Source organism: Lonchura striata, chromosome 3 (genome assembly GCF_050655825.1).
Source record: "Lonchura striata isolate lonStrDom1 chromosome 3, ASM5065582v1, whole genome shotgun sequence".
Classification (NCBI taxonomy): domain Eukaryota; kingdom Metazoa; phylum Chordata; class Aves; order Passeriformes; family Estrildidae; genus Lonchura; species Lonchura striata.
Window position 1 is genome coordinate 33,264,631 of NC_140705.1, and position 27,533 is coordinate 33,292,163.

Below are 27,533 nucleotides of genomic sequence, written 5' to 3' on the forward strand. Positions count from 1 at the left end.
TGGATAATGTTTGCATTCGTGGGCTCAGATCAGACCTGTAAAATCCTAGGCTTATGTGAAGCTGGGTCTCATCCATCTCTGGGAAAGAAAACAGAAATGTTCTTTGCACCTCCATAAAGTGAGGGCTCTTTAACGCTCATGCTAACAATTGCAGAAGCTGCTGAGAAGGAATTTGATGAAGACACAGACAATGGATCCTTTCAAAGTGAGCCCCAGTGTTCTGGCCAGGTTTCTTCAGGCACCTGTAGGTGCTGTGCTGGCTTTTCTTTTGGTTTTACCCTGTCAGTAGGTTCTGACTCGGGAATTAGAAGGCACTTCTGGGAGGAGGATAGGAGAAATCTGCAGTTAATCAGAATTAATGTCCACTTTATTTTGCTCCTTTACCTGAAATGCATTTTTTTTTTTTTCCTTTGTCTTTCTTTTCCACTAGGAGTGTCATTATGAATGCAGTAGCAGGGTTATGTCATCTATCAAAATGGTTCTAGAATTGCCTGTCCCTAATTTTGTGATTATCTAAAGGATAGTCCTTAGGGAAAAATGTTCTCATACTTGGGTGGGATTGGTTCCGTTTGTGCAGAAAAGATCCTTACATAGAGGCACAATCCTCTAAAGAAACAAGCTACTGGAGGAAGCATAAGGACACAGGGGCTTCATGCCCTGGGAAATGCATCTGCATTGCATGTGAACCACATTAAACTCCTATGCCATAGGCAAATATGACTACAAAAGGGACAAGGGTTTGTGTACAAGGCCTATCATACACAGTTAATATTTATTCTCTCAGAAAGAGTAAAGAGAGCCCTGTGCTTCAACTAATTCAGAATAAAGATTCAGCCAGACTCAGGTTCTTGTTAATTGACGGGATGCTAGAGAGTTTTTCATATCAAAATTGCTAGAAGCATACTGAAATTCTTATTAAAAAGAAGAAAAGCATGGTACCAATCAGTGCCATCAAAACACTAAAAAATATAATTTTGATATACTTGAAAAAATATAAGCAAAGAAAATTTACTTGTGGATTTAAACCTTAAACTATTATCACACAATGTTAATTTTATTCATTTTGCTAATCATAGACTTATATTACAAGCAGTGAGCAGTGAGTACTTTTTCTCACAAACATGCTCCAAGTGTATAAGGCTTGTGCAAAGGTTTTACCACAGCAGACAAATGCCTGACTTTCTTATAGCTCTACCTCAAAAATTATTTTGTTTCCATGTATCTGTGATATTCAAAACCATGTAATCTAAACAAAAGCAATCTCAGATGAAGAGCAATGGAAACTCAGCACATATCAGATGCAATAAATACAAAGAGAATAGAGACTAGTAAGTCTTTTCTCAATGGGAATTTGGGGTGAAAACCTGGTTATGGTGAAGTCTGAGAATTTTGTCATAAAGAATGAGGTTTTCACCCAGTCTCCAATATTTCTGCTCAGAGAATGAAGCATGAACACTCCTTGACTTTCCTTGCCTCGTCAGATGTCACAGTGAATTTTTTTTTCTGAATCTTCTCCTGGAAACTGGTTTTGCTACAAAAGTAGAGAACTGCTAAGACAGCAATTTTAGCGATGCAGTTTCTGGGGTGGTTTGGTTTTGTTTTGCTTTATTTTTTATTAACGTGTGATACTTATTTTTCATGCCATGCAGATGTTCCACACAGTCTCCAAAGTTCTCAGAACAATTTTGCAAATTCCTGAATATACACCAACATAATTTATCACAACATAAGTCAAGAGGTTTATCCAACTTGGGAGAGATGGGTTAAATGTCAACTTCATCTGTGACAATGTGGTGAACTCTAGTTACCCTAAATGATCTTGCCAATAAAGAGCTGTCTAGAATATGTTCTATCTTGCTATTGACAGGAAAATTCTGGAAGGGAATTTTGTAGGTACACACATGATCTCTGTTTCACATAAACCATCAAAGACCAACAGAAAGGCATGTTCCTAAATCACTAAGATGTTTTAGAAAAATCCCAACCTTAGTGAGCTCCCCGGCTTGAGCCACGGAGAAGGATCTGCCAACTTCTCCCAAGCCAAACTGCAGAAATAGAGTATGGGGCAAATCAATGCATGTCCTAATGGAAGAACAGGTAGAGGCGATGACCTGGCTGCTCCCACAACATTCAGGGAACAGGAAAGCTTCTAAGTGGATTCAAAGTCTGGATGAAATGTTTCACCACACTTCTGAGTTTAAAAAAATAAATGGAATAATTCCAGGGACCCTCTTTCTTAACAGAGCAAGCTGTTCTTACAGTAGTATATAGCTGACTACATTTTCCAAGTAAAATTCCATCTCTTCTTCACTCTGTTTCTTACAGATAGCATGTCACTAAATGTGTCACCTCATAATTAGAAAGTTCCATCTTCTCAAAGAAATAAAGAAGCCCTCACTCTTCCTTAAATGACATCTCTAACAGCCTTGAGACCAATGCAAATACAAAATGATGAATGAGCTATAGCAGCACATAATGTACTGATGGAACATAGGTAAATGCATTCTGCTCTGACGACTCTATGAACACATACCATAAAATGTAATTGCAGGCATCTTCAAATATTACATTAGAGATAATGACTTTGTGTAAATATTAATGTGTTGCTTTTCGATATAAACTACGAGTGCTTTGACAACTCTTCATGATTTTCAGAGTGAAGTCTTCATTAGGTTTTTTACTTTTAATTTTGAATGGTTTTGTTTTCTTTTGAGATTTATTGCTGCCTCTCCTGAAAATTAAAATTGCTATTCCTTTGACATTTTCACTCATTTTCCTCTCAGAGATTTAGAGAAAATATGGTTATTTTATTGAATTTGAAAAAGACCAGATTTCCTAAAACTATCATAACATGGCACTTATGATCTCCATATGGATTCTGCATGTCTGCATGTATATAAATACCATACAATGACAAAGAAATAAGTACCATTATTCATCCTCTTTATAGAAATATAAAATTGCTAAATACTGGATTCTATTACTGTTACACTTGACTCTTCCTGCTATTCTGCTCTGTTCTAGCAGTGCTCCTGTGAATTTTATTGCATGTCTGCTAGGCCTTCCAAAACCAAGGAATAAATTTTTCATAACTGTCTCAAACTGTCTGACATTTTAAAGTGCTAACATATTTGAAATAGTTTCCTATATCCTGTGCCCCTCTGCATTTTATTTAATGTCTATGTCTGTTGCTAATTAGGACCATCTTTTTACTTGTGGGTTTTTTTTTTATTTGGCGATTTTACATTTAAATTTCACATATTTCTTTTCTATAAGTACAGTTCTTTTCTCTGTTGTACACTTACTGGTTTTATAGCTATTCAGGTTAATTTGGCTATATTTTTTCCCTTCTAGCAGAGGTTTGGGGTTTTTCTTACTGCAGTTATGAATGAAGGTTTAAATTTAGAGCAAGGTAACAGACATTCACTTTATTTGGTTGGCCAAAAATGCTGCTCAAAGATTTATTTCAATTATTGTTTCCCTTTTGGAGTATGTATTTCACTAACACCGTGCACAGAATTTTGTTTAAGAAATAAGTCTCTTTCAAAGACTTTGTTATGATTAGAATTTTGTAAAATAAAGTCCTTAATATGTTATGTGAGCACTTCCCTGATGTTATATGATAGAATTCAGTTAAAAAATGTTGTCATTGAAAGAAAAGGTACTAATGGGGAAAACAATAAAGGAATAAATTAGCCTAGGTAAATACCTGCAAATTCAAAGAAAAATAAAATAAAAGCTCTTAGGCTCATAGCACATTTTATTTCAGAAAAAAAAAATCTTTCTTGAATTTGAAGATCTGTCTGTATATTTATCTTGGTTCAGTTGTCTCTTTATACTCTGTAGTACAGATTGGCTCTCTCAGTGTCTATAGCTCTGCTGTTTGCAAGAACTGCACTATTTAGCTGGAGCAATGGAAAGATGCTTAATAATATTTTCAATTTGAAAGCATTATTAAGTCTTTCTCTCAATCTCCTTATGCAACATATATTTTAAGTACCTGGGAGTTCAAAGTTGCTAATAGATTGTGTTTCTGAATGACAAATAGAGCACACTAAAACCAGCATTACACTTTTTTTAGAAAGTTTCAGGGAAATTCATGCTACTCTGAGTGAAACTCTACCCTGCCTTTAGCCATCCAAGTATTTCCTTCCTTGCACAGAAGGCTGAATGATTCATTGTACCCAGGATCTCTGTTCACCGGTGGGTACGAAGCTGACGTGACTACGTAGCACAGCCAGAGAACAGGAGCTCTCCTCAGGCTGAGACTGAGACACTGAGCAGCAGCTGCAGAAAGGAACCTTTCCTCCTCAGGATTTATTCATGATATAAGGTCTTGACAGCTGACAAAAAAAATGGTACCCATTTTTCTTTGCAGGATGTCTGAATTGCTTTATTCCCAGTTATGGCAACAGCCAAGGGATTTCTCACCAGAAGATGTGCAGTGAAATTAGACGGGTAGATTGAATAAATAAATTATTTTGTAAAACTGAAGTATTAAAATAAAGAGATATGCCTGCTGAAAATCAAGAGACTGAGAATAAGAGATTGTATTTTCTAATTCTATAACTTTACCTATGCCAGTGAAAATCATATTGTATTCATTCCTCATGTTGAATTAATCCAACAAAACAAAAAAGCAAATGACTGACACTCCTGGGTCATGGCCCCACATCTCAACAAACTTTAGCAAGCCATTTACTAAGCCTCAATTTCAACACACTATTCTTGTCTCTGTCCTTATTTCACAAAGATAAGTATGCACTTCCATGATCTGTCTCTTTGGGTGAGAAAGATCACTTCCTGCAGATGATCCTCTCTCTTCCATGACAATAGAGGAAGATTAGATGATCAAGCAAGACAGACTCTTTACTTTTTGATAGACACATTATGTGAAATCAATCGCCATCCAGTCTACCCATCTCTTACACATATTTTCTTTTCAGAATCTGACAGCTCTTGTTCATTCTAATGTCTTCTATTATGAGCATCTTTCTTACTAGTTCACCTAAATCAGCACAGAAATTGTAAAAACTGAAATGAAGGTGGAGGGTTGGAGGAAGAAGGACAAAAAAGTCTAGGCAAGTGGGGGTTAGGCACAGAAATAGGGAGCTATGGTTAAAGAAATCAGAATCGTATCAAAAGGAGGGAAACAAATAGAAAGAATCATAAATTCAAGCAGTCTAAATATAAAACCAGAATATGGTATGTAAAAGAAATATCTGATAAAAGTAATTGCAAGAACCAGAAGAATTTGTAATATATCTTTTTCAAGCACAACAGGAATGAGTGCAAAAGAAACTGTAAAACAAAAAAAAAGCATTCGCTGAGTATAAGATAATGATAGGAAAAGACTAAATTAGATACATGTATTTTAATATAAGTTCATTGTAGAGGAGGAACTTTGTGGAGGAAGCATCAGAAGTGCTGCCTGAAACTGAAATTCTAATAGAAGCTACAGAACTCTGAAAGTTTATAGAGAAAGTCAATGTGCTTCTCAAACTGGTCAATTTTACAAACTATCTTACTTGTTCAAAAAGAAAAAAAAAAAACAAAACAGATTTTATCTATTTATCCGAGATGTTTGTGAACAAGTTATAAAACATAGGACATGTGTGTCAAAAGGGACTAATTTTGGATTTAATGGGAAAGAAAATGCAAGGAATTAGACTGAGGAAACAAAGCAGTTGCTCTGCACGATAGACTGGCCATAGAACCTTGTGCTTGTATGGGGCCCATGCAGTGTTTGCACACCAAAACACAAGGGGCAGTTCTTTGTGTTGTAGCACCAGTTTACGTGGAAAACAGCTCAGGCCATCTGGTGACCATACACCTTCCCTATACTGTTGACTTTTGCAATCATGCTGAAGAATTTGAAGTGCATGGGTATTCATGATGGTTTGAGGTCTATGGTGGTTCCCCATTGCAGATCAGCCCGAGCCTCTAAAGATGTAAGAAAATGCAGTGAAGGAATTATTTCCTGACACTCCTGATGTGGAGCACAAAGATAATAAATTTACCTTCACACTCTTGCCAGGGTAGAGGATTCAATTATTGAATTTATAACAACAGCTTAAAACTACCAACTCTAGTGTTAAATTTTTACCATTAGAAGATCCACTGTTAAATGCCTAAACAATTTATTTTGCTTTTCTTTTTTTTAGACATTATTAATTGACTAATTAATGTAAGGTTCATTTACAGAAACATTACAAGATAATTCAGTATGAGGCTTTTTTTTCCCAATTATAGCAATAGGAATTTTTTTCCTAATTATAGGAATAAATATTGTCTCTTGCCATGGACTTAGACTACAGAAAATATATTGACTTGAAAGATTTTGCCTTAATAGGCTGCAGTTTAAGACAAAGACCTCTCTTTAGATTCAGTGACATCATTCCATCATTTTACTCATTTAGGATAGAAAAAAGACATTCATACTAAAATCAAACCTTTCTGGAAATTATCATCTGATTTTGTAAATAGATTCCACTTCATTTTTATGCATATCTCTACTGAAAAACTCATTTATAAACGTGTTGCGCATAGATAATCAACATAAATAAAAATCACATACATAAATCATCCTCTTAGCACTAAAACAAGGAATTAAATGAAAATGTGTTTCCATTGATAATATTAAAGACAAAATTATTCCAAGACCAAAAGAACAGATAAAACTCTTGTGTCTATAAGTAGTTGATGCCTGTGCTGTCTCATTCATTTCTGGTTTCTCTACTTGATTCCTTAAAAAAATCCCTGCACATTGTGTCACTTCCCTCTTGTATCTTTGACCAGAATATCCCAGTTTCCACTCCTGACTTTCAGCTGTTCAGCTAAGCAAGAGCAATGCATTCTTTCACTATTCATGCTGACGTTTTTCTTTAAAAGAAAAGCATCTGAATGTCTCTGAGACTTTTCCCACTTATCATATTTGAATGAAATTGGCTGATGGACCAGCAAAGTGGCCACTAATGGAGACACTAACAGTACATTCTCATCAACTCCATTTCCCAACAAGACAAGTTAAAATTTTTGATCACCTCCAAAAACTAAATTTTGAAGGGATGTGGACTGCATATAGAAAAGGGGAGAAAGATTTCTCATTGCCAAGTCACAGCCAGTTTAGAATTTGATACCAGGATCCTGGAAGGACAACAGATAAGTGTCCATCAAACTCAGATATTTTTTAGGCCTTACTTGGGTGCAAACTGGATTACTAAACTGGAAGCTCCAGAAGATTTCCATTTGATAAGAGTACAGGAAGAGTGAACTATGTGGAAAATTGTCTCTTAACCTCTCTCCCTAGTTTTAGCAAGCTTTATGCTTCCAAATACAAGAATGTCCCACCTCTTGAAAACTTACCAGTTCCTAGATTGTACCTCATCTGTCCCCCAGAGACACTTGCAGAAACTCAGGTCAGTGTGAGCTGAGGATGTTTCTCCCAGCTGTGAGAATCCTTGCAGCCTGAGCACACACTGACACCAGGTCTCCGTGCACATTTATGTCTCCATGCTTATGCACACATTCTGGAAAATGGAAAATGTCAGATACACCCGCAGCCCAACTGGATGCTCAAAAAAAAAAAAAAAATTGGAAGCCAGCATCAAGTACAATTCAATTGAAGTAGTGAAAGTACTGCCAAGGATCATTTGAGAGGTTAAAAGTTTTTAGCTGAACTCAGACTAGAAATATTCCTGGCTTTGACAACACAAAATATGGAGAAAATGATGATCCATTTAAATATAGCAACAATCAATCTTCATCTCTTTGAACAAGCACTACAAACTGTAGATGAAATCTTACATCTTAGCTAACATTGGCTGACAATAATCTAATATAAACAGCAAATATTTTCTCAGTGTGTACACTCCTCTTCCCACAGTGAATAGCTTACAAGTGTTCCTACTGCTCTCTTGGAAGTAATAGGGTCAAATATTGATTAATAAATAAGTCAAAATAAACAGTCCTTACAAAACTAACAAATAAAACCCAAACCAAACCAAAACCCAGAGAAATCTACAACCCCTCAGCTGTAAAATATGGGTTTATTGGGGTGAAATATGAAAGCTGCCAGCAGTTTTATTCACTGCCTGTGTGAGTTTCACAAGAAATCATGGGGGAGAACAGAGCTATTTACATGTGCTGCATTATGCTGCAATTCTAAGGGGCAGATGAAGTTCAAGATGCATAATTTACTGTTGAGAAATGGAATGAGTAAACCTCTGCCTGATTCACTGATACACGAACAAAGCCACTGCAGGAGATGACCTTGCTCACATCTGAGCTGTGAGTATCACTGAAGTCCCCTCAGTACAGAAGCTCAATTCTGATTTTGAGTGTTTACTTGGTATTTCCATAGAGCTACATGAACGCATGTGTGTTTTAAGACACCATTTAGAGTTCAGGAGCCCTCTTTGTTACCATAGCCAGAACAAAGTAAAAGGTGAGAGGGAGATTTAAAAAAAACCCCAAAAAAACAAAAAACAAACAAACAAAAAAAAATGTTCCAAAGAATTCACTGCCACAACATTTCACTTAAAAATTAGAAGATAGTAGCAGACAGGAAGAAAAGCAGCAAATTAAAGAAAATAAAACCAATACCCATGAAGTCTTTTTTCTCCAGAGAGTTATTCTAGGTTTCTATTAGCATCATGCCTGCAAGGCGCTGGCAGTGGAACTGTAGGGTGGTCACTGAGAGGAGAGGACACTGCCAGCTCCAGCTGGCTCCAACCAACCCCTCATGGGGCATAGCTGAGCCCCCCAGATGAGGTGGTGACACCTCTGGGGGCTAGTGTGGAAATATGGCATTGCTAATTTGCCATAGGCAGGAGAGATTTCTGAACATTTTTTTCTAAAAGAGGGGAAAAAAAAACAAACAAAAAGCAAACAAAAAAACCCCAACAAAAACCAATAAAAAGCATAAGAAATTGGCTATGGGAATATTGCAAAATTTTCAGATTATTTTTTCCCTAATAGAGTTGAGTGAAGTATTTAGTATTTTTTAGTGTTTCAAAAATAGTATTGTTTTGGAATATATCTTTTCACAGGTACAGCCTTTTGAGACTACAAATGTTGCTAAGAGAAGCATTACATGGTTAGGTAAAGAAATTCCCGTATGACACAAAATTTAATTTTTCTCTTTCTTTGTATTTTGTTTGTATTCAGTGAAATATAATTTCTACTTACCTCCTCCCCCAGATAGTCTCTTAAGACCATAAATTTTTTGCCATACAAAATATGTAACTCCTTGGAAAATAAAGCAGTATTGATTCAAATTATTACAATACTACAGAAGTCATTAGTTTTTCATAAGATAATCTTTCCTGCAAATTCAATGTATAATTGTACCTAGATTTCAAAGTTTTTAATGCTTTTAATGGAATAAAGCATTAATACTGAGACCCCAAGTTCATAGCCTACTTTTAAAATATAAAATTTATTTTCATTCTAAATGCCCATACCTTACATTTTCTAGCTCCCTGATGTGCACATAAACAACAACTGCAAACAGAAAAACAAAACCTCTGCATGTTCATAGTCATTCCTCATTTTCCCTGAACATGTACTGGTCCTCCAAAAATCCACTTGAATTACATGTTCAGCTGATGCGTGAGGTGATACTACCACTTCTGTCATATAAAGACTGTGAAAGATATTTATATATGTGACAAATTCTCTAACCAAACTGAATATGTTGCAGTTTCTCATGTTTCTGATTAATTAAGGGGTTTTTCACTCTTAAAAGGAAGACTGAAACCACAAAATGTAATATGAACTACCACAGTGTGAAGGCAGAGTCCTGAGAGGACCACAGTGTAAATAAAAATCAATTAAACCAGCATTAAAATCTAGGCTGTGAAGGTGTCTGAACCACTGTTTGGATTAGCTTTGAAGTTTTAACAAATTATCTGTTACATGGCTTTGTAAAATGAACCTTCACTTGAACTAAATTACATACTAGCAGGGCAAAATTAGCTTAAATGCAGAACTATTATTTTAACCCCTCCCTGATATAGCAGTATCAGCTAGGAGAATAACTACATCAAGTTCCCCTAGAGTGAGAAGTAACTGTGATATATTCTCAAAGCTGAATATTAGCCTTGTAAGAGTTGAGAAATTAATTCGTACAATTCAGTTTTTCTCAACAAGTAAATGTACTCTCTGAAGAAACACATGCTGATTATTAAAAACTTTTTTTCTTAAACTAATCTAAAGTTGTTATTTTAAACTATATTTGTGTTAATGAAACAGGTGGCCATCAGGTAATCAGTACAGTGCAGCTGTTTCACCACATTGCAGAATTTAGTTAAAAGCTATCAAAAAAAAAAAAAAAAAAATTGACAAAGTTAGGCTCAAACAATTTCTTACTTCAGAGAGAGAAATGACAAAGTAACTAGCTGGTCAGTCTGGAAATGCTCCATTTATACTTTTCCCTAGCAAATGTTTCAGCCTTACAAGGTGGGTTTTTTTTGTTTGTTTGCTTGTTTGTTTGGTTTTTTTTTAATATAGGCAATATTAATTCTATCTTATGAGAAAGAAATAATAATTTTTGAGGAAAAGCTCAAACTCCTTGTTAAGATATTTGGAGTTTTTCCCAAAATGTTACTCTCCTTCTGAGTCAAGGTAGCACAGAAAATAGGATCCTCTCAAATCCTATATCACACTAGGATTAAGAACAAAATTAGTATTAATTACTTAAAATGGGCAAGAAAAGGACCAACCCAGACACCCATTGCATTTTGCTCATGCAAGGACTGATGAGAAGTAGTGATTTATTTTTTTTTTTTGCATTTTCAGCTCTTCTCTTTCCATTGTGCACTTTAATATGGTATATTATGTAACTGTGATGGGCAAACATCTGTGCAATCTGTGGAAGCAACTCAGCAGGTTCCATGGTCAAATATATCAGTATTCTTGAAGCTGTGGCTGTGAATTAGCTTCAGGCTCAGCAGAACAAGTACCACATATGTGTCCTAAGTGCCCGGCAACACTGGATCAGATCCCTAGAACCTTATGCCCCTGTAGTGGAATAGTCAGTCTCCAGTATCTTAAGTAAAGAAAAGAATTTTGAATGGAAAGCTACACCCATGACTTTTACCTGTAAATAGGATTGTCTGCCAACAACAGCCAAACATTGATTTTTACCAAAAGTTTTAGCTCTTCCAGATGATTTTCTTAACAGGAGGTTTAAACATAGTCGCTAAACACAATGCCTCTTCGTCTATTCACGAGGACACAGAAAGGTAAATGAAACAAAGTCAACTTTGACAAATCAGGGTGATTTCAAAGCAAAGCCAGTCTGCTGATGGAAAAATAAATTTTGTCAAAAAGGGAAAAGAAACTAAGAAAAAGATGTAAATTACCCTAGTCATGGAATAGCATGTAATACTGTAACAATTTAAAGGTTTAAAGGATTTACCTTCAAAAGGCCATATTTTTCTTTAAATTTTACACATATAATATGTATTTTTCACCTATCATGGTGCCTCGAATTTGAGAATTATTTTAGGGGAAGCATTTTCTAGTAATGATTTCTTTATCTTGGGTAATGCAAAACATAGAAATCATGGTAACAGGCAAATCGGACTGTGATTCTACAAGCAGGGGGAAAAAAAGATGTAAACTGATTGTTCAGTGGTCATATTGATATTTCAGAGATGGACAAAGGTCTGTTTTGAGATTTATTTTGATAGAAGCTGACTGCCCATGTCCAATGTCTCACTCCGAGGCAGTGCAGAACAAGGTAGGAAAGCAAATTCTTACAACACCAGCAGAAATTAGCCCAGTTTTGTGCTGCAGAACCTCCAAAATATTTTCCACCCATGGAGCAATCTAATTCCAGTTATATCTTCCATCACCATCTATGTTCAAAATCCTTGGGGGTTGACTACAAGGGCAGACAAGGATTTGCCACAGTTATGGTGCTTACAGAAAGTGCTGGTGAAGCAATTGCTTAATTTACCCATCCCTGTGATGAAAGGCATACTTCAATTGACAGCAGTTGTCCTGACATTCAGTTCCTACGTTTTGGAAGGCCTACTGTAAACCTGTTGCTTCAAGAGACTTCTTGCCCAAAATTATAAAATATTTCTGCTAACATCTATAGCATATTAGAGGGTAAGCTGTTCCTTCTTGGTTCCTTTAGTTGACTCCTAGATCCTTCTCCTATTCCTCTCAATGTAAATTTTCTTCACAAAAATAAATCCACAAAACTATGGAGAGAAAATGGACTTTGAAGGACTTTTCCTTGGGTTTTATGGGAGTTTGAAGATATGAAGCAGAGGGATTCCTATCATCATAATTCATTATTACACTTGGCTTACCATTTTCTTTTGAATATTAGCTTTTTTTTTTGTTTTACCTTCAGGCTGCAGATACATCACATTGTTCTGCAGTACATTCCAGGGTCAGAGCACTATAGCATGAGTTACAGCAAAGCTTTACTTGGTCATCTTGAAAAACTGCCTTTAGCATCTGCTGTGTGAAGGAATGTTAATGAAAATTATTTGAAAATGAAACTAGGTACCCAGATTCCCCAAAAAGTCACAGTCCTATCTGAAAATTGCACACATGTAGTATAATCTCAAAGTACATATCTATCTGCATAAACATAGCTATTATGAACTAGCTTTCCAGACTGACATTTTTTCTGAATGCAGCAAATTATTGTGATGCATGTGAGAAAGGAATGTAAGCCAAATAATTTCAGGAAATCCTATCAGTATTATATGAATGTCTGGACACAAGAGGAATTGCTTCTTGTTTGACTATATCAGGTTCTATATGACATATATAATGGTAATGTTTTTACTTATTGATATAGCTAACTAACAATTTGGACTTTTACTGTTTGCCAAGATCTGTTTTATTAGCTTTATTTGTAAAGTGAAAGGATCAATTAACAAAACCATAGTAAGCAATTTGTACAAATTTGCTACGCTTCTTGTGAAACTGCCATTGTTATTTTATTTACAGACACACTGCTTTAATGCTGGTACATGTAGCCTCAAAATTAAGTTGCCCAGCTCTGCTCTCTACTATAAGGAATATTTCATTTGTCACCAGAAATCAAGGATGATTATCTAAAGTATGCAGCACTGAATCTCAGAGGCAGCCTATGAAACACCAGCTGTAACAATGAAGTTTGCTGCTCCATTTTGCAAAAAAGGCCAGATAGTATCTGCCAAATATATTTTATCCTTGATGTTTCTGGGTCTCCTTGTCACTTGTAGACTTTCAGGTGTCTTAAGGATGAGGTATATTTTAGTATAGTGTCAGCAGCATCATTTACTGATGCAGAGAGTGGCCTCACAGGAGCTTGTGATTCATAGCTGTGAACAAGTGAACAATGCATTCACTACATTCTAAACAGAAATATTCATGTTACACAGATCAACTCTACAGCAAACTTATTTGATTGTTTAGGTATCAGGCAACCTACCTGGAAATAGGTTTTCATATGAGATACTGCACATGTAGTACCACCCTCCACAAATACACATATTTGTGGGGTTCATCACTGTTCAGGCTGGAAGGAGCTATGAAATAAAGAGGAAGAGTTAAAAGTACCCCTGATATTTTTTTCCCCAGAATTCCCCTTCCTGATATCTTTTATTGACCTAACTCTGGGTTTAGAAGTAAAGAATAATCTGCATAAAAGAAATGTTAGAAATAATCCAGAGGAGGGGTAAACCTCCACACTGAACTATTTTAAGGAGCACAGTGGATACAAACTGAAATGTAGAAGGTTCAGTTTAAACATCAAGGAAGACTCTTTCCCTGTGAGGATGACCAAGGAAAAGTGGTTTGGGGAAGTTACGGTGTTTCCGTACATCAAGATATTCAAAATCATCCAGATGTGAACCTGAGCAATCAGCTCTAGATGGCCCTGCTTGACCAAGGGGGTAGGACAGGGAATCTGGATGTTCCTGCCAATCTCAGCTGTTCTGTGACAGTGCCTATCTATTAGCCTCTGACTTTATCAGGCAGGTACAGCGTTTATTAACATGAGATGTATCACTAACTAACAATTTATGTCACCAGCACATGTAAATAAAATATTCTACCCAAATATCTGACTTTAGAGACAGTGGTCTGTAGAGGGAGAATTTTCCAAAGATAACAAGAATCTTAGACTAGGTAAAACCAGTATGCAACATTTGTTTGCATTCACAAAAACATCTGGGACATCCTGGTAGTCTTGGCTGTGAACCAGCATCAATAGAAGAAGTTTCACCTCTGTCACAACTCACCAAAGAATTAAGCAGTCCAATTGTCTGAAACTTAGGAAAATTTATGCTGGATTAGTGGCACAAAATCACAAGTCTAATAATGAGATATGAAAAGTTTAAGCCATCTAAGTTCCTCAGATGAGCAGGTTTGAAAGGTTTGGAGGAAACAGGGAGCAACCTCAAGGCCTTCCCCATGCCTCCTACAGATATTCAGATACCAATGTGTGAGTAAAGAGAAAAGTTACAAAGTGCAACAAATTTACTGACAGCACTAAATACAATAGCAAAGGCTATCCACACAGAGTTGCTGTTATGATAAGACACTTCTTTCTACTGTCTTTATGAATAGGATCTTTACCTTGATATTTAATTTGGAATAATTTCAGAGATCTAATTTGTTTTGTCAGGTTTGTAATTGTTTCCAAAATTTACATCAGCTCCAGTTTTAACAAGTACTAACAAGGTAAGCTCTAAAGTGCACCAAACAACAGACATATTCCCAAAATCTTAAACCCACTATTCCTGCTTAAATTGACACGGTGTTATTTTTCCAGCATATTAAACTTAACACCAGTTTGAAAAGAAACAGCTTGAAACCTGTTACACCAATGATGTAGAAATTGTTTCAATGATCAGAGAAAAAAATCATTTAAGGCTACTAAAAATATAAACCAACTTTGACTTTCCCTTCTTTTCCTAGGCTTGATGTTTCTTCAATCCCTTTCCCTTGCTTCCTCTATTTCTATTCTAATATGAAGATTATAAAGAATATATCAAGTATGTAAGGATTTATTTATACATGGTCCAAAGGGGAGAGCCAACAAAGACAAATGATGGGTTAATTGGGTCATATTCTCCTCAGTTTTTTATTCTAGCACAGAAGGAAAATCATTCAGTCAGCAGCATTGCATTGCAGGATTGCATGTACCAGTGTCAGAGGAATCAGACCAGATGTTTCTCCACTTCTAAATAGTCTTTTTTCCTGTTTTCTCTTTATATTAAAATAGCTACTGCAGACATGTTCTTACAGAGATGGAAACAGAGAGTCAATAGCATTCATACACAAAATCCTATTTTAAATGCTTATTCTATTACTACCAGAGGATTGATTTCATTACATACCTTATCAATTCCCTCTGTACTTCGTGGAAAAGACACAGCTGCTGTTTTCTCTTAAAATGTTTGCATTCATAATCTGCAAGTCCAGTGTTATTTAGCCTAAATAGAGTCCAAAGTTTTCCTTTCTAGTCTGCACAAGAGCTAAAGTGGTGCAAGACCTTCTATCTTTGTAACAGATGCCTAAATATGGGGATGGGCAACTAGCTTCATGTTCCAGAGCTATTTGAGTTCAGATCCTAGCAGCAAGGATAGGATGGGTTGCATCTGTCTGGATCCTGTGTAGGAATTGAGCAGTATCAGTTTAAACAGACACAGGAATCAAACAGCTTCAGAACTCTTCCAGCTAGAGGAACAAAATCTTGGTCAGGGATTGAACTCTCCTGTGTCTATGGAAAACAAAAGCAGGAAGGCTTGGCATCTTGACAATTTTGTGATAAACTAGGTAGGGGGAAATAGAATTTGGCAAATAATAATGCTATTATTTTTTCAACTTGTTTTGCTTTCCAATTAACATAATTTTTCTATCCTCAAATTATTTTTCTATCCTATTCTGTTTAAACAAAAATTATCTCTTTCCATCTATGTTCATTTCATTTAATGTAAATATTTTTATATTTTATTTTTTTGTTTTAACCAAACTATAATTTGGTTAATAGAATATTCTTGTGAGTGATTTTTTTTGTTTCTCCCAAAAAAATAGAATCTCTATGTCTACATCAGATAAATATATTTCTTCTAATGTAGAAAAACTCCAGAAAAACTTTGAAGTTTAATTGTATTAGGATTGAAAAATATAGCAAATGTTTTCATAAATTTATTTTTCAGTTTCTTCATTAACTTTCTTTCCTCTATGTTTTGATGGAAATGTGGTGATTTTTTTTTTTTTTTTCCCAGAAAATATAAAATGCGAACTCCAGGTATTAGGAAGCTTGCCATAACTTGCAGTGTATTAAGACCACAGTGGAAAAACCTTAGGGCTTTCTACATTGCAACTGAGATAGAATAGACTGTGATGACATTGTGAATTTAAGGATTCCACTGTCAAATATAACAATTAAAATAGTAATCTGCTACTGCTACTTTTAATGACTTTCAATGAGGGCTTTTCAGCAGAGGAGTTGCTACTTCCTGAATGTCACCATTCACATGGAATTAATAAAACAGAGCTGGAGAATTAATGTCAATATTGAAAATTAAATACAGCATTAGTGGTCTCAGTACAGTTCATGATATGAACATTTAAAGAGAACACTCCTTATTCTTTTCCTTGAAAAAGAAAAAACTAATTCCCAGGTTTAAATCCACATTTCCTCTGAGTAGATTTCATTTCAAGCTTTATTGCAAATTCAACATAAGATTATACAATGGTGACAAGTATGCACTTTTCTCATAAAGCTGTATAAGGGATTTGTAAAATCAGCCTGCTGATGTCACTTGCAGCCAAGACCATTTGCTTTTTGGGGCTCTGAGAAAACAGATATACCCTTTCAGTAACAATATTCCCTTTCAATAAAAAGGTGCAACCAAAAATTGGAACAAAATTCATAAATTTGAGCCTTTCCATGGAACATAAATTTTCAAAATATTTTCTTTTGGGAGAACAAAATGGAATATGTAAAAAAATCCAAGCCACAGATCCAGCTGGCTAAATACTTTTGATAGAAATCACACCAGACCATGGATTTAGCTGCTCCTGAGAGTGGGGAGCCCTGTAAACCAGCAGGGAGGGCCAGTTTGCCTGTCTGGTAGACTGTAGTCTGTCAGCGATTTCAGCAAAATTAATGTGTTTCCAGCAAGATTATTTCATTTCACTGAATCTGAATTTTCCAGGGCAAGCCAATCCACCAGAACATTTGTCTCATTCTATTGTTCATGCTTTCCATAGGAATAATTTATTGTTTGTTTGTCAATGGGCTCCTTACCCTTTTGCAGAATTTGTGGCCACACTACAGTGGGCATTTTTATTGCTACTGGGCAACCCAACAGATACATCATCTACAGACACTGAAATGCAACGCCTCCCATAAAAGTACTTCTAACAAAGGAGAATGTGGTTCCCTATGTCCTGAGGTTGTTGTCCTTTTGCCTGTGGCTGACTATGAGAAATGAACATGTAGCTCATTAAAAAAAGGATATTAAACCCCAAGTATACAGTAGGATAAAGAACATATCTTTGAGTTGAATAAAGAAAAGAGGAGTGCAAAAAAATGGATCTTTCACTGCTATTAGAGCTTAAGAAAAGCTGTATTAATTCCTTTTCCCCAAAATTATTCTTCTATCATATTCTGTTATGACAAAAATCCCCTCTTACTATGTCTATGTCATTTAATTTATATAATGTACATATGCAGCTAAAAATAAGCTCTGAGATTCAAAAGCAAAACCAGAAGACAGAGGAAATTGCAGGAGCTGTTATGGAAGGTTGGAAAAAAAATGAGTAAGTAATGGTAATAAGTCAAATGTTAAAAATATACATTTTTACAGACTCGCACTATAAGCAATGAGTTTGATATATCCTCAAGTAGTGCTTTAAATTATATCCTTAAAACATCCCTGAAAGAATTTCAATGCCAAGCAACAAATGCTGAAGCCAGAGTCAAAGGGTTGAAGGTGATTCCCTGACTTCAGCAATTAAATGTATTCAGGAATGTATTACCAGAAATGTTCTGTTGCTTTTCTTGAAAAACAGAGCAGATAAAAGATACCTGATCTGGGGGGTATGCAATTATTCCATGGTTTTTTATAAGTAAAGGTGTTAGCAATTGCGGTGGCCAGTGATGCGTTAATACTTCAAAATTCTGTGCTGAAGAGTTTTGACATGGAAAACATTTTATATGGTACACATACAAAAAATGGAGAATCTTTATCATTAAATCTATCCACAACTGTTTCCTAACATCTTCTTTTAAAAAGGATAGGTAAGAATTTAAACTCTTCAATCCTGTACCATGTGATGATGGAAAACACATCAATTTTTACAGACATGTAAGATTTTTTTTTTCTTTATTAAAAAAAGACCAAAAAATTACTTGAGTTCATCCATGGAATTTGAGTGTGTGACTTGCAATATGGAGAAAGTGGCACTTTTGAGCTAATTGATTTATTAATTTTAAAAAGTGCTATACGCTGATCTTTTGTCAAAATGAGACAGATATCCAAGAATGTTATTTTAGTTAATGGATAAACAAATAAAAAAGAGAAACCCCCTAATACAGCAGGTAACATAACTGTTATTGACTTTTTTCACAGTTCTTACACATCAAAGAAATATTGTATATTTTCACATAATGAAAATGACCATATTCACAAAGAAGCCAAAAATGTAGATTTAATCTTAGTTATTGCATGTTCTTCTTGAATTTCTAATATTTCTATCTTTAAATGCCAGGATTTGGGAGGAAAAGTATATGTCAACAGAATTACCAAATTTTTAAAAAAACATAACCTGACCCTATCCTCAGTTTTCTTGGACATTCATTTTGTTCTAATTGATATTCTCAGATGTTCAGTCTTTATTTCATTATGTTTACAGTTTGTGAAGCAGAAGTTATCCTTTTTTAGGTGCTGTGGAGCGCTCAATAGGTGATTGCAAGAAGTTCAATTTGCGGAAGTGAGCTAAAATGAGATGTAACCAAGGTGGCCAAAGTACCACTAAAAAGCATTTGAAATCTATCAATGTTTTTGTATTAACAAAAGCAGGGTTTCACTGCTATTTGTGTTTCAGAACTTCTTATTATTCAATACTTTCAACAGATACTATGTACTGTGATGGTTAAGGATGAAGGAATACACAAACGAGATTGTTCTATCCATTTTCCATGTTGTAAACCATAAAAAAAATCTGACTATTCGCAACGCTTCAGCATGTTGTTGTAGGCAAAATTTATTCTACCTTTGTGCATTTCAAAGGAAATGGTCTTATGGAAGTACTGAATAAAAGAAATTGAGAACTGGGAGGACTGCATTTTTCTCAGCCAAAGTAGAACATAATTAGCAACACAGAAAACTGCAATTGTTCAGTGGTCTGACCTCTGTGAATTACTTCAAATAAACTGAAGAAAGTGAGACTTTTATCTGAGAGTTCATTAGGAACCTGTATTTTCTGTGGGATATTTTAGCTATGTAAATAAAATCAAAAGTAAGATATTACAGTGAGAGCCAGTTTTGTGTGTATCCAAGAAATCTAGCCAGTCACTCAAGGTAACGAAGATGGGTTTTGTTGTGGTTAATGGGATGTTGAGGGATAGAGATTATCTCAATCTGTAAAGCTAAAGTCAAACAAGTATTTTTGTGTTTGCCATTGTTTATGTTTGCATCAATATTACACTCTCAAAATGTAAAACACCTTTACAAAATGTACTAAATATATCTGTTAATTCCGGAATTAGTTGAGTTCCCTAAAAAGATATTTAAAATATTATTTTTTCTTTTATAATGAAAATACCCCTGGTTAAAACCTATGCAGTCACATGTACACTATATTTTCCTATATTAAAATTTGTTAGTAAAAGTTACTCCAAGCACATACTTGAGAAGAAAGATGTAGGCAAAGATTCAGGGGTCAGCCACCTTTACATTTTTAAGTTTGAAACGTGCAGGAAAACCCCTGCCTCTCTGGAGTAAAAGACTGAAAATTCTAACTGACTGGGACAGTCAGGATTTTACCATAATTGCTTTAAAGTCTTACCCTGCTTGACCCAAATTCCTCTAGGGTTTTGGAGGCCAGTCATGGGAGCTTCCCAGGTAGATCAGTGAAATGCACACCTTGGGCCATGGGAGCTGACTCAGACACGTGGTGGGGGTTCCCATCAGTTGTACATCCAGCCCTCTCCATGCCCCACGTATCCGAGAGCATTGCTGGGGATGACCTGCAGCCACCTGATTAAGGCAACTTCATTTAGTGTTGTTCTGAACTTGCATCATCAGCTGAACACCTTCTCACTGGTACTCATTTCAGTTGGGTTCAACTAAAATAAATGGCTGGTAAGTCAAGAAACAGTGCTGATTCCTCACTGCCAAAGGGCAGCTGGAACCTGTGACCCCAGAAAACCAGACTGCTCCTGGAGTGATCAGATCAAAGTGTAAGAAAGTGGTGAAAGGTACAGACAGACCAGTTATGAAATATGCAGTCAAAATGTTGTTTGACCATAGAACAGCTTTTAGGGAGAGGTGAAAATCAGTTCAGGACAAAACTCACTTGCAGTGTTCAACTCTGTTCTGTAAAACCATTAGTCTCATCAGATTTTTTTTTCAAGAATTTTTTTTTTTAAACCAAGGACTTGAATAAATTAATTTGATTTTTTCTCATTAAAATCCTTCTCACTTGTGCACAAAATATTAATCAAATACTATTCATTTAAAGGAGACATATCACAATAGAAGCAGAAGCAGAAGGCAAAGTATAAATGGTAAAAGTTAAATACTTAATACTTAACAGAATGCTATCTTACTTTAAATGTTCTATATTTCAAAACTGACAGGCTAAATTTGAATATAAAGTGTACAATAAGATGCTTTCAGAAGCATTTATTTTTTTCAGATTGAAATACACCTTCATTGTCTTGCACATTATAAAGTTTATTCAAGCATCCTGAGGATTGTAATTACTACTTTAAAAAAGGATATGCATTATTTAGCACACAGGCATGCTGTTCCTATTCAGTGTCTACAAGTGGTACTCACAATTGTAATTATTGAGAATTACAGAAAAGTTTACCAATAGGCTAAAACTCTAACCTTACCTTGGGCACCTTCAGAAGAATGAAACAAAGACCAAAGAAGGATTTTTAGAAGGGAGTGTGGAAAACCCTGGTCTATATTTACCCTCAGCTAGAAGTATGAAATCCTGTTGTGAGAAGACACTCTTGAAAAAACAATCCATATGAATTCACCATGACAAACTTCATACCACAGTTTATCCAAAGAAGAGGGCAGGCTGGAAGTAAGAATACCAGTATAATTGATTAGAATTGATTACTGGAAAGTTCAACAAGTTTGTATGATAACTATTCAACAGATTTGTAGAAAACTACATTTATTTTTAATCTTGAATGAATTAGGGTAATCTTATTTCTGGTATTATTTTATTGTATTGTGTTACATCAATAATCTAGAATCTATATTTTATATATACTATAAATAATATAGTGATTATATTAATTATATTTTATTATATTATATGATATTATAATTTATTATATTATATTGGTATATTGGTGCAGTCTAGAGGTGCTGGATGTGGTCATATAGCATTTAGGGTCACATATATTTAATTTCAATAGATTCAAGTATTTGAACCACAAAAGCAATGTTCATAGAATAAGAAATGTAATAAGGAACTGAGAGAAGTGAAAATAAATCTGGAAAAGCTGAGAAGCTGTACTGGTCATGAAAAATTTTGGTAAGTAACGAAGGAAGAAAGTTGAAGGAAAATAAAAAGACAGTATATTAGCCCATGAGCAGCAGAACAAGACATAATTCTTTGAATTCCCAAGTTGTATATTATTTTATAAAACTGTAAGCCCTCTGTGTAACATGGTGTATTCTTCTGCATTCTAGTGTCTTAATTCATAAAAATATTTTTTTTATAGTCTCAGACTACTAGAAGTAATTAAGCAAAATCAGACGTACTTTTTCTTCATTCAGAAATTTTATCTAGGAGCCAAATTCCATGGTATTATTAACAGTGATCAGGATGTAGACTTTGACCCCTTGCTTCATTCATGGTTGAAGAACAGAACATCTGGACCCTAGAAAACAGAGACTTGTAAAGGGAATTGTACCTCCCATTATGAAGCAAGTAGAACTCTACTCAGAATTACAAAAAATCTCTCAGTGATCTCATCATCCCATTCCAAATGTGATCAAGGGACATAACATTCTGAAATGCATAAATGTAGACTGAATTTTAATCAATATAAACAAAAAGGAAATTTTCATATATTTGTACCAAGGGGTTCAGCTATGAAACAGTGGCTGTAGCAAAAGTATGTTTTATGGACCTCTAAAGGTACATTCGTATGTTTACCTGTTTCCTACATAAGATGATAATAAATACTTACCTTCTCCCACTTCCTTCAATATCTTCCTAGCAGTAAATTATGCTGTGTCCATAATCCTCTAAAATGTAAATCAGCTTCCGCACAATAAAATTAATGAGCAGTGTTGCTAAGAGCCAGGTGTTGCAGTGTGAATGAAATGTCTCATGGGAACTCCGAATTTGGACCATTAGCCATGGCTAATTGGCATGGCTATCTTATAAACATAAACAGATGTCCCTCTAGAACAGTCTTCATTTGGTTAGTGTGCATGTACCAGGTATTACCTTAAACAAAAGTTTATACATTGCTCTGAAGATTTTTGGAAAGCAGCAGTGATGATATTGATTCATCTTTTACTCTGATTTTATTTGATAATAAATCTACTTGCTATGGTGGCTGAAGACAGTGCAGAAAAACTACTCTTTTATTGCAAAAGGCTAAATTTACAAGAGCTTGTTTGACTAAATGCATAGTATCTCTGAAAGTACACAGAATATGCCTCAGTACCTTTCTTTTTCCTTCCCCAAACAAAATGAGGCCTTTTTAAAGTGTTCTGGGGAAAGAAAATGAAAGATGCCAGATGACAAACGCTAAGTGCCCATTGCTTAGCAAACACGCTGAATAAATATCACAAACTTTGTAAAGCTATTAAGTACAGGAACTCATTCCACTGAAGCCCAAAGCAGGAGCACAAATAAAGAGTTAGCACTACTCTCATGATAATACAGTTGAAGGCTACTGAGTTATATCTAAATTGAATGTGAAGAGACATTTATTTTGGTTCAACTATATTGTAACACTGTATTACATTATATTACACTCAAGTATTTCATTTTAGGATAATGAAAGGAAATGGCACCACCTTACAAAAATGACAGAAATGGCACCACCTTACAAAAATGAATGCAACAATGAAATAAGAATTCTTATTAAATATAAACTTTAATCTGCTCTTTTTACTTTCCTCTCTGCAATAAAGGAATGGACCATACATTCATATACAGCCAATTAATTATCTTTCAGTTGATTTACTGATATATAGTATTCTTAATTCTTGCAAACTGACAAACATGCAACACTAATATCACTTACACTCCCTGTTACTGCATATGAGAGTAAAACAGAAAGTCTGTGTTGTCACAAAGCTGTGTGGAAAGCTACAAGTAGGGAGAAAATTTTTAAGTCTATCTCTCTGCCAAAGGCAAACTACATAGAAAAAAAAATGAGTTTACCAGATTCATTATAGAGCCTATTATAATCAAAATTTAAGCATAAGCCAAGGGTACTTGTTTGAAAGTAGAAATTATTTACTTTTACAGCAGAAAAAACAGTCTTGTTCTCAATAGAGAAGGATTTTTACAGGATAGCATACATTGCTCACCAAGTTATAGTAAATCTGTTTTAGCAGTTGCATCCATGTACTAGCTTGATAAAAAAATCTAATGCTTTAACAAAGTCAACTTATAGCTCTGGAATTAACCAAAAGAAGATGATTAGCAAAAGGCAAGCTGGCCTCCTGAACAACCCAAAGTTTGAATCTAAGGATAAATCTTTTTGGACACATGCTTTTTCAGTACTTAAAATGCCATTTAGTATGTTTACAAGAGAATTCTCTGAGAATTTAAGAGCTTGGTAGTACAATATTCTGGCCTTCTATCTTCATTTTTAAAATTAATTATAAAAATGTTTATTAATTGTAGTCATTGCAAATTGTTTGCTCCCACCATACCAGAACCAAAGGACATGCTGGGTCACCTGAAGGTCAGCAAGTCAGAGCTAGAATTGCAGTGTGATGTTATCTAAACCATTTCACTCCTCTTTATCTGCTACTGTCAGAAGGCCCAAATATAAAGTGCAAAGACTGAGATCATGAGCCAGAAGCTGAAGAAGGTTTTGGATCCTGCTTGTAAAAAAAGGAAAAAAAAGGCAGATGAAAAATGAATGTTTCATCTTTGTAGCTCTCTGGCAGAGCTAAATACAAAACTGTCAAGTGTGGTCAGTGGTCAAGTAAGGTTCAGAAAACCAGCACAGATTCCTCTTCCACAGATAAATGACAAGATATGGATGTGCTCTCCTCACACCCACGTCATTCTTGCCAAGAGCTCTGGAAAGTGGTGTATTCAAGCATTCGGTGTTTACTGGAATCTGCTGTGAATTGCAAGAGGATTCATATATTATTAGGCCTCAGAACATTCATTGGCTCCATCTGGGGAAATAGTTTCCATACTCTCAACACAGGCTGTATCCCCTGAAGGAAATGCTGCAAAAAATCATTTAAATGAATAGAAGCAAAACTTACCACAAAGAGAACCAATAAGGTCACAAATTTGACAATAAAACTACAGAAAGTGGGCTGCTAACCTGCAACAGTTCCAACCCAGGGTTGCTGTCAGATAATTTTCTGAGGCAGATTTCACTATAATGTCACTGTTAGAAGTGGTAGGAGATTAAACTTCCCCTAGAAAAGAAAAACAAAAATCAAACCAAACCAACGAAAAAAAAAAAAAAAAAAAAAACCCAAATCAAACAAACAAAAAAAAACCTCCTCAAAACCAAAAAAAAAAACAACCCAACAAACCTTTAAACAAATCAAAAGGAGAACAGGATAGGATTGTAAACACACTTTTTTCTCTAGCATTTGTTTCAATGTGTACAGCAAGTACACATAAGATGGTCACACTGGCTCAAGTACAGGTCTGATCTTCAACTGAACAAAGGGGTGCATCAGGCAGCAGGTCTCAATACCCTGCTTTGGTAAATTACAATGGAATATCTGTCAACAACTGGCAGCCTTCTGAGATCTGCCTGGAAAAAGTAGATTTTTTCACAGTATCACAGAATATGCTGAGTTGGAAGGTACACACAAGAATCACCAAAGTCCAGCTCCTGGCCCTGCATAGCACTATCCCCAAGAGTCACACCATGTGTTTGAGAGCATTGTCCAAGCTCTTCTTGAACTCTGTCAGGCTTGGTGCTTTGGCCTCTTCCCTGGGAAGCCTGTTCCAGTGCCCAACCAACCTCTGGGTGAAGAACCTTTCTCTAATATACAACCTAAACCTCCCCTGACACAACTTCAAGCCATTCCTTTGGTCCTGTCACTGGTCATCACAGAGCACAGATCAGGGACTGCCCTTCCTCTTCCCCTCACAAGGAAGCTGTGAATGCAGTGAGGTCTCCCCTCAGTCTCCTCCAGGCTGAACAAACCCAGTGCCCTCAGCTGCTCCTCACACAGCTTCCCCTCAAAGCCCTTCACCATCCTTGTTGTCCTCCTTGGACACTCTCAAATAGTTTTATGTCTTCCTACATTGTGGTGCCCAAAACTGCTCCCAGCATTTGAGGTGAGGCTGCCCCAGTGCAGAGCAGAGCCGGACAATCCCCCGGCTTGCCCAGCTGGTGATGCTGAGCCTGATGTCCCCCAGGACAGGGTTGGGGCTCCTGGCTGCCAGGGCACTGCTGACTCGTGTTCAACTTGCCACTGACAGGACTCCCAGGTGCTGCTTTCCAGCATCCCATTCCACAGTCTGTCCATACATCCAGGGTTGCCCTTCTCCAGGGGCGGAATCTGGCACTTTCCCTTGTTGAACTTGGTGGTTGGTGGTTGCCCAGCCTTTCAGTTGTCAAGGTCTCTGCAGTGCCTCCCTGCCCTGGAGGGAGTCAGCAGCTCCTCCCAGTTTTGTATCATCTGTGAACTTGCTCAGTATCTCTTCCAGTCCTGCCTCCAAGTCGTTTATGAAGATGTTGAAGAGTGCAGGGCTGAGGATTGGAGCCCTGTGGAACCCCTAGTAGCAGGTCACCAGTTTGATTTCACTGCATTCATTGTAACCCTTTGTACCTGATCCTTTTGTGGATCCTTTTCATTATGTGATTGCAGACTAATTTGACATTGAAAGTTTTCAGAATTGACTAGTCTTTATTCAGTCTGGGAAACTGCAAATATGTTCATGCTGAGCTGTAAAGAATAACAATAAAAAGAAATATCAGTTTTTCAGTTTTCTAGTTTATTATAGATGTCAATGGACAGTCTGTGGTAAAATACTGCTAACCTTAATTATAATATTTTTTTTCAGAGCAAGTTCGTTTGATTCTGTTCATAAATTATATAGCCAAGTGTGAATCTCAGCATGTGCTATCAGTGACTTCAGGCATGACAAAAGGATTTTCAGTGTTTAAAGAGAAAGGATGATACAGTTAAATTCCCTTTCCAATTATTTATACATATGGTTATCAAATTTTTTTCCTGTTATAGACACAAGATATTCTTCCATGCTTTCGCTGACTGTATTTGAATTCAGATTTTTATACTGTATTCCTGAGGCTACTGTGAAGAAAAAAAATTACATTCTGCATGAATGGTTGCTGTAATCTTAGCTCCATGGCAGAGAAGTGTCATTCTCAGTGTAACTCAGATGTCTTACAAAGCACATTTACAGCCAAATTTAGTAGATTTTATCTTGAATTGCAGGTGGTGATACTGTCTGCAGAGCTTTGCTTCTTCATTTGTGTGCAGCATGTTGGAAAATAAATTAGCAAAACCCTAACTGGAAGAGTGTCAGAAGTTAAAAGTTGTTTTTACTTATTTTTCCTTTCCTATTAGCTTATGTCAATTATCATGCATTCTTAGATGAAGGAAGTTGCACACACACAAAAAAAATCACATTGAGACATAAAATAACAGAAACCCAGATTATTAAGTGTTCTGGAGTTGCAAGTTGTTTTAATATGAGAATATGTTTTGAAATACTATAACACTTCCTCATGTAGAAAGAAATTTCTGCAGTGTTCTTGTGTTCTTTAACTTCACAACCTTGGTGCTCTTTACAAGCTTCTTAGATCTGAATTCTTTCTTTCCCCCAGTCCAGTGTAACCAAGACAAATAGTAGGCAAGATCAATCAGTGAACAACACCTTTCAGTTATCAACCAGGAAGAATTTCCTTGTGAATAATGCCTTACTCTTGACTTAACATTAAGATGTTGAGGGAAAAGAGTCACCTCTATCACAGTTTACCTTGGAAAAGCAGGTACATTAGCATTTCTAACAAGCCACTCTATTATACTGAGCCAGGTTGAATGAACAGTGGATGGAGAAGTAGCTAGGCACTTTTTATGGGAAAAAAAGTGTCAACATCACCACATCAGCCA

The 27,533-nt window shown here is 35.8% G+C and overlaps 1 long non-coding RNA gene across 2 annotated transcripts in view; it reads right to left on the minus strand.

Annotated features, from left to right (window-relative positions):
- Positions 1-365: 365 nt before the first annotated feature.
- The window catches only part of LOC146767839 (uncharacterized), a 38,595-nt gene continuing 11,427 nt past the window's right edge, over positions 366-27,533 (minus strand). The window contains exons 2-4 of one of the 2 annotated variants that reach the window (XR_014953654.1): positions 24,755-24,851; positions 21,984-22,102; positions 366-21,288 (exon numbers count right to left, since the gene is read on the minus strand). This is a non-coding gene — a long non-coding RNA (uncharacterized LOC146767839). Of the gene's footprint in view, positions 22,103-24,754; positions 24,852-27,533 lie in introns of both variants that reach the window. The other variant, XR_014953653.1, reaches the window with a different exon arrangement.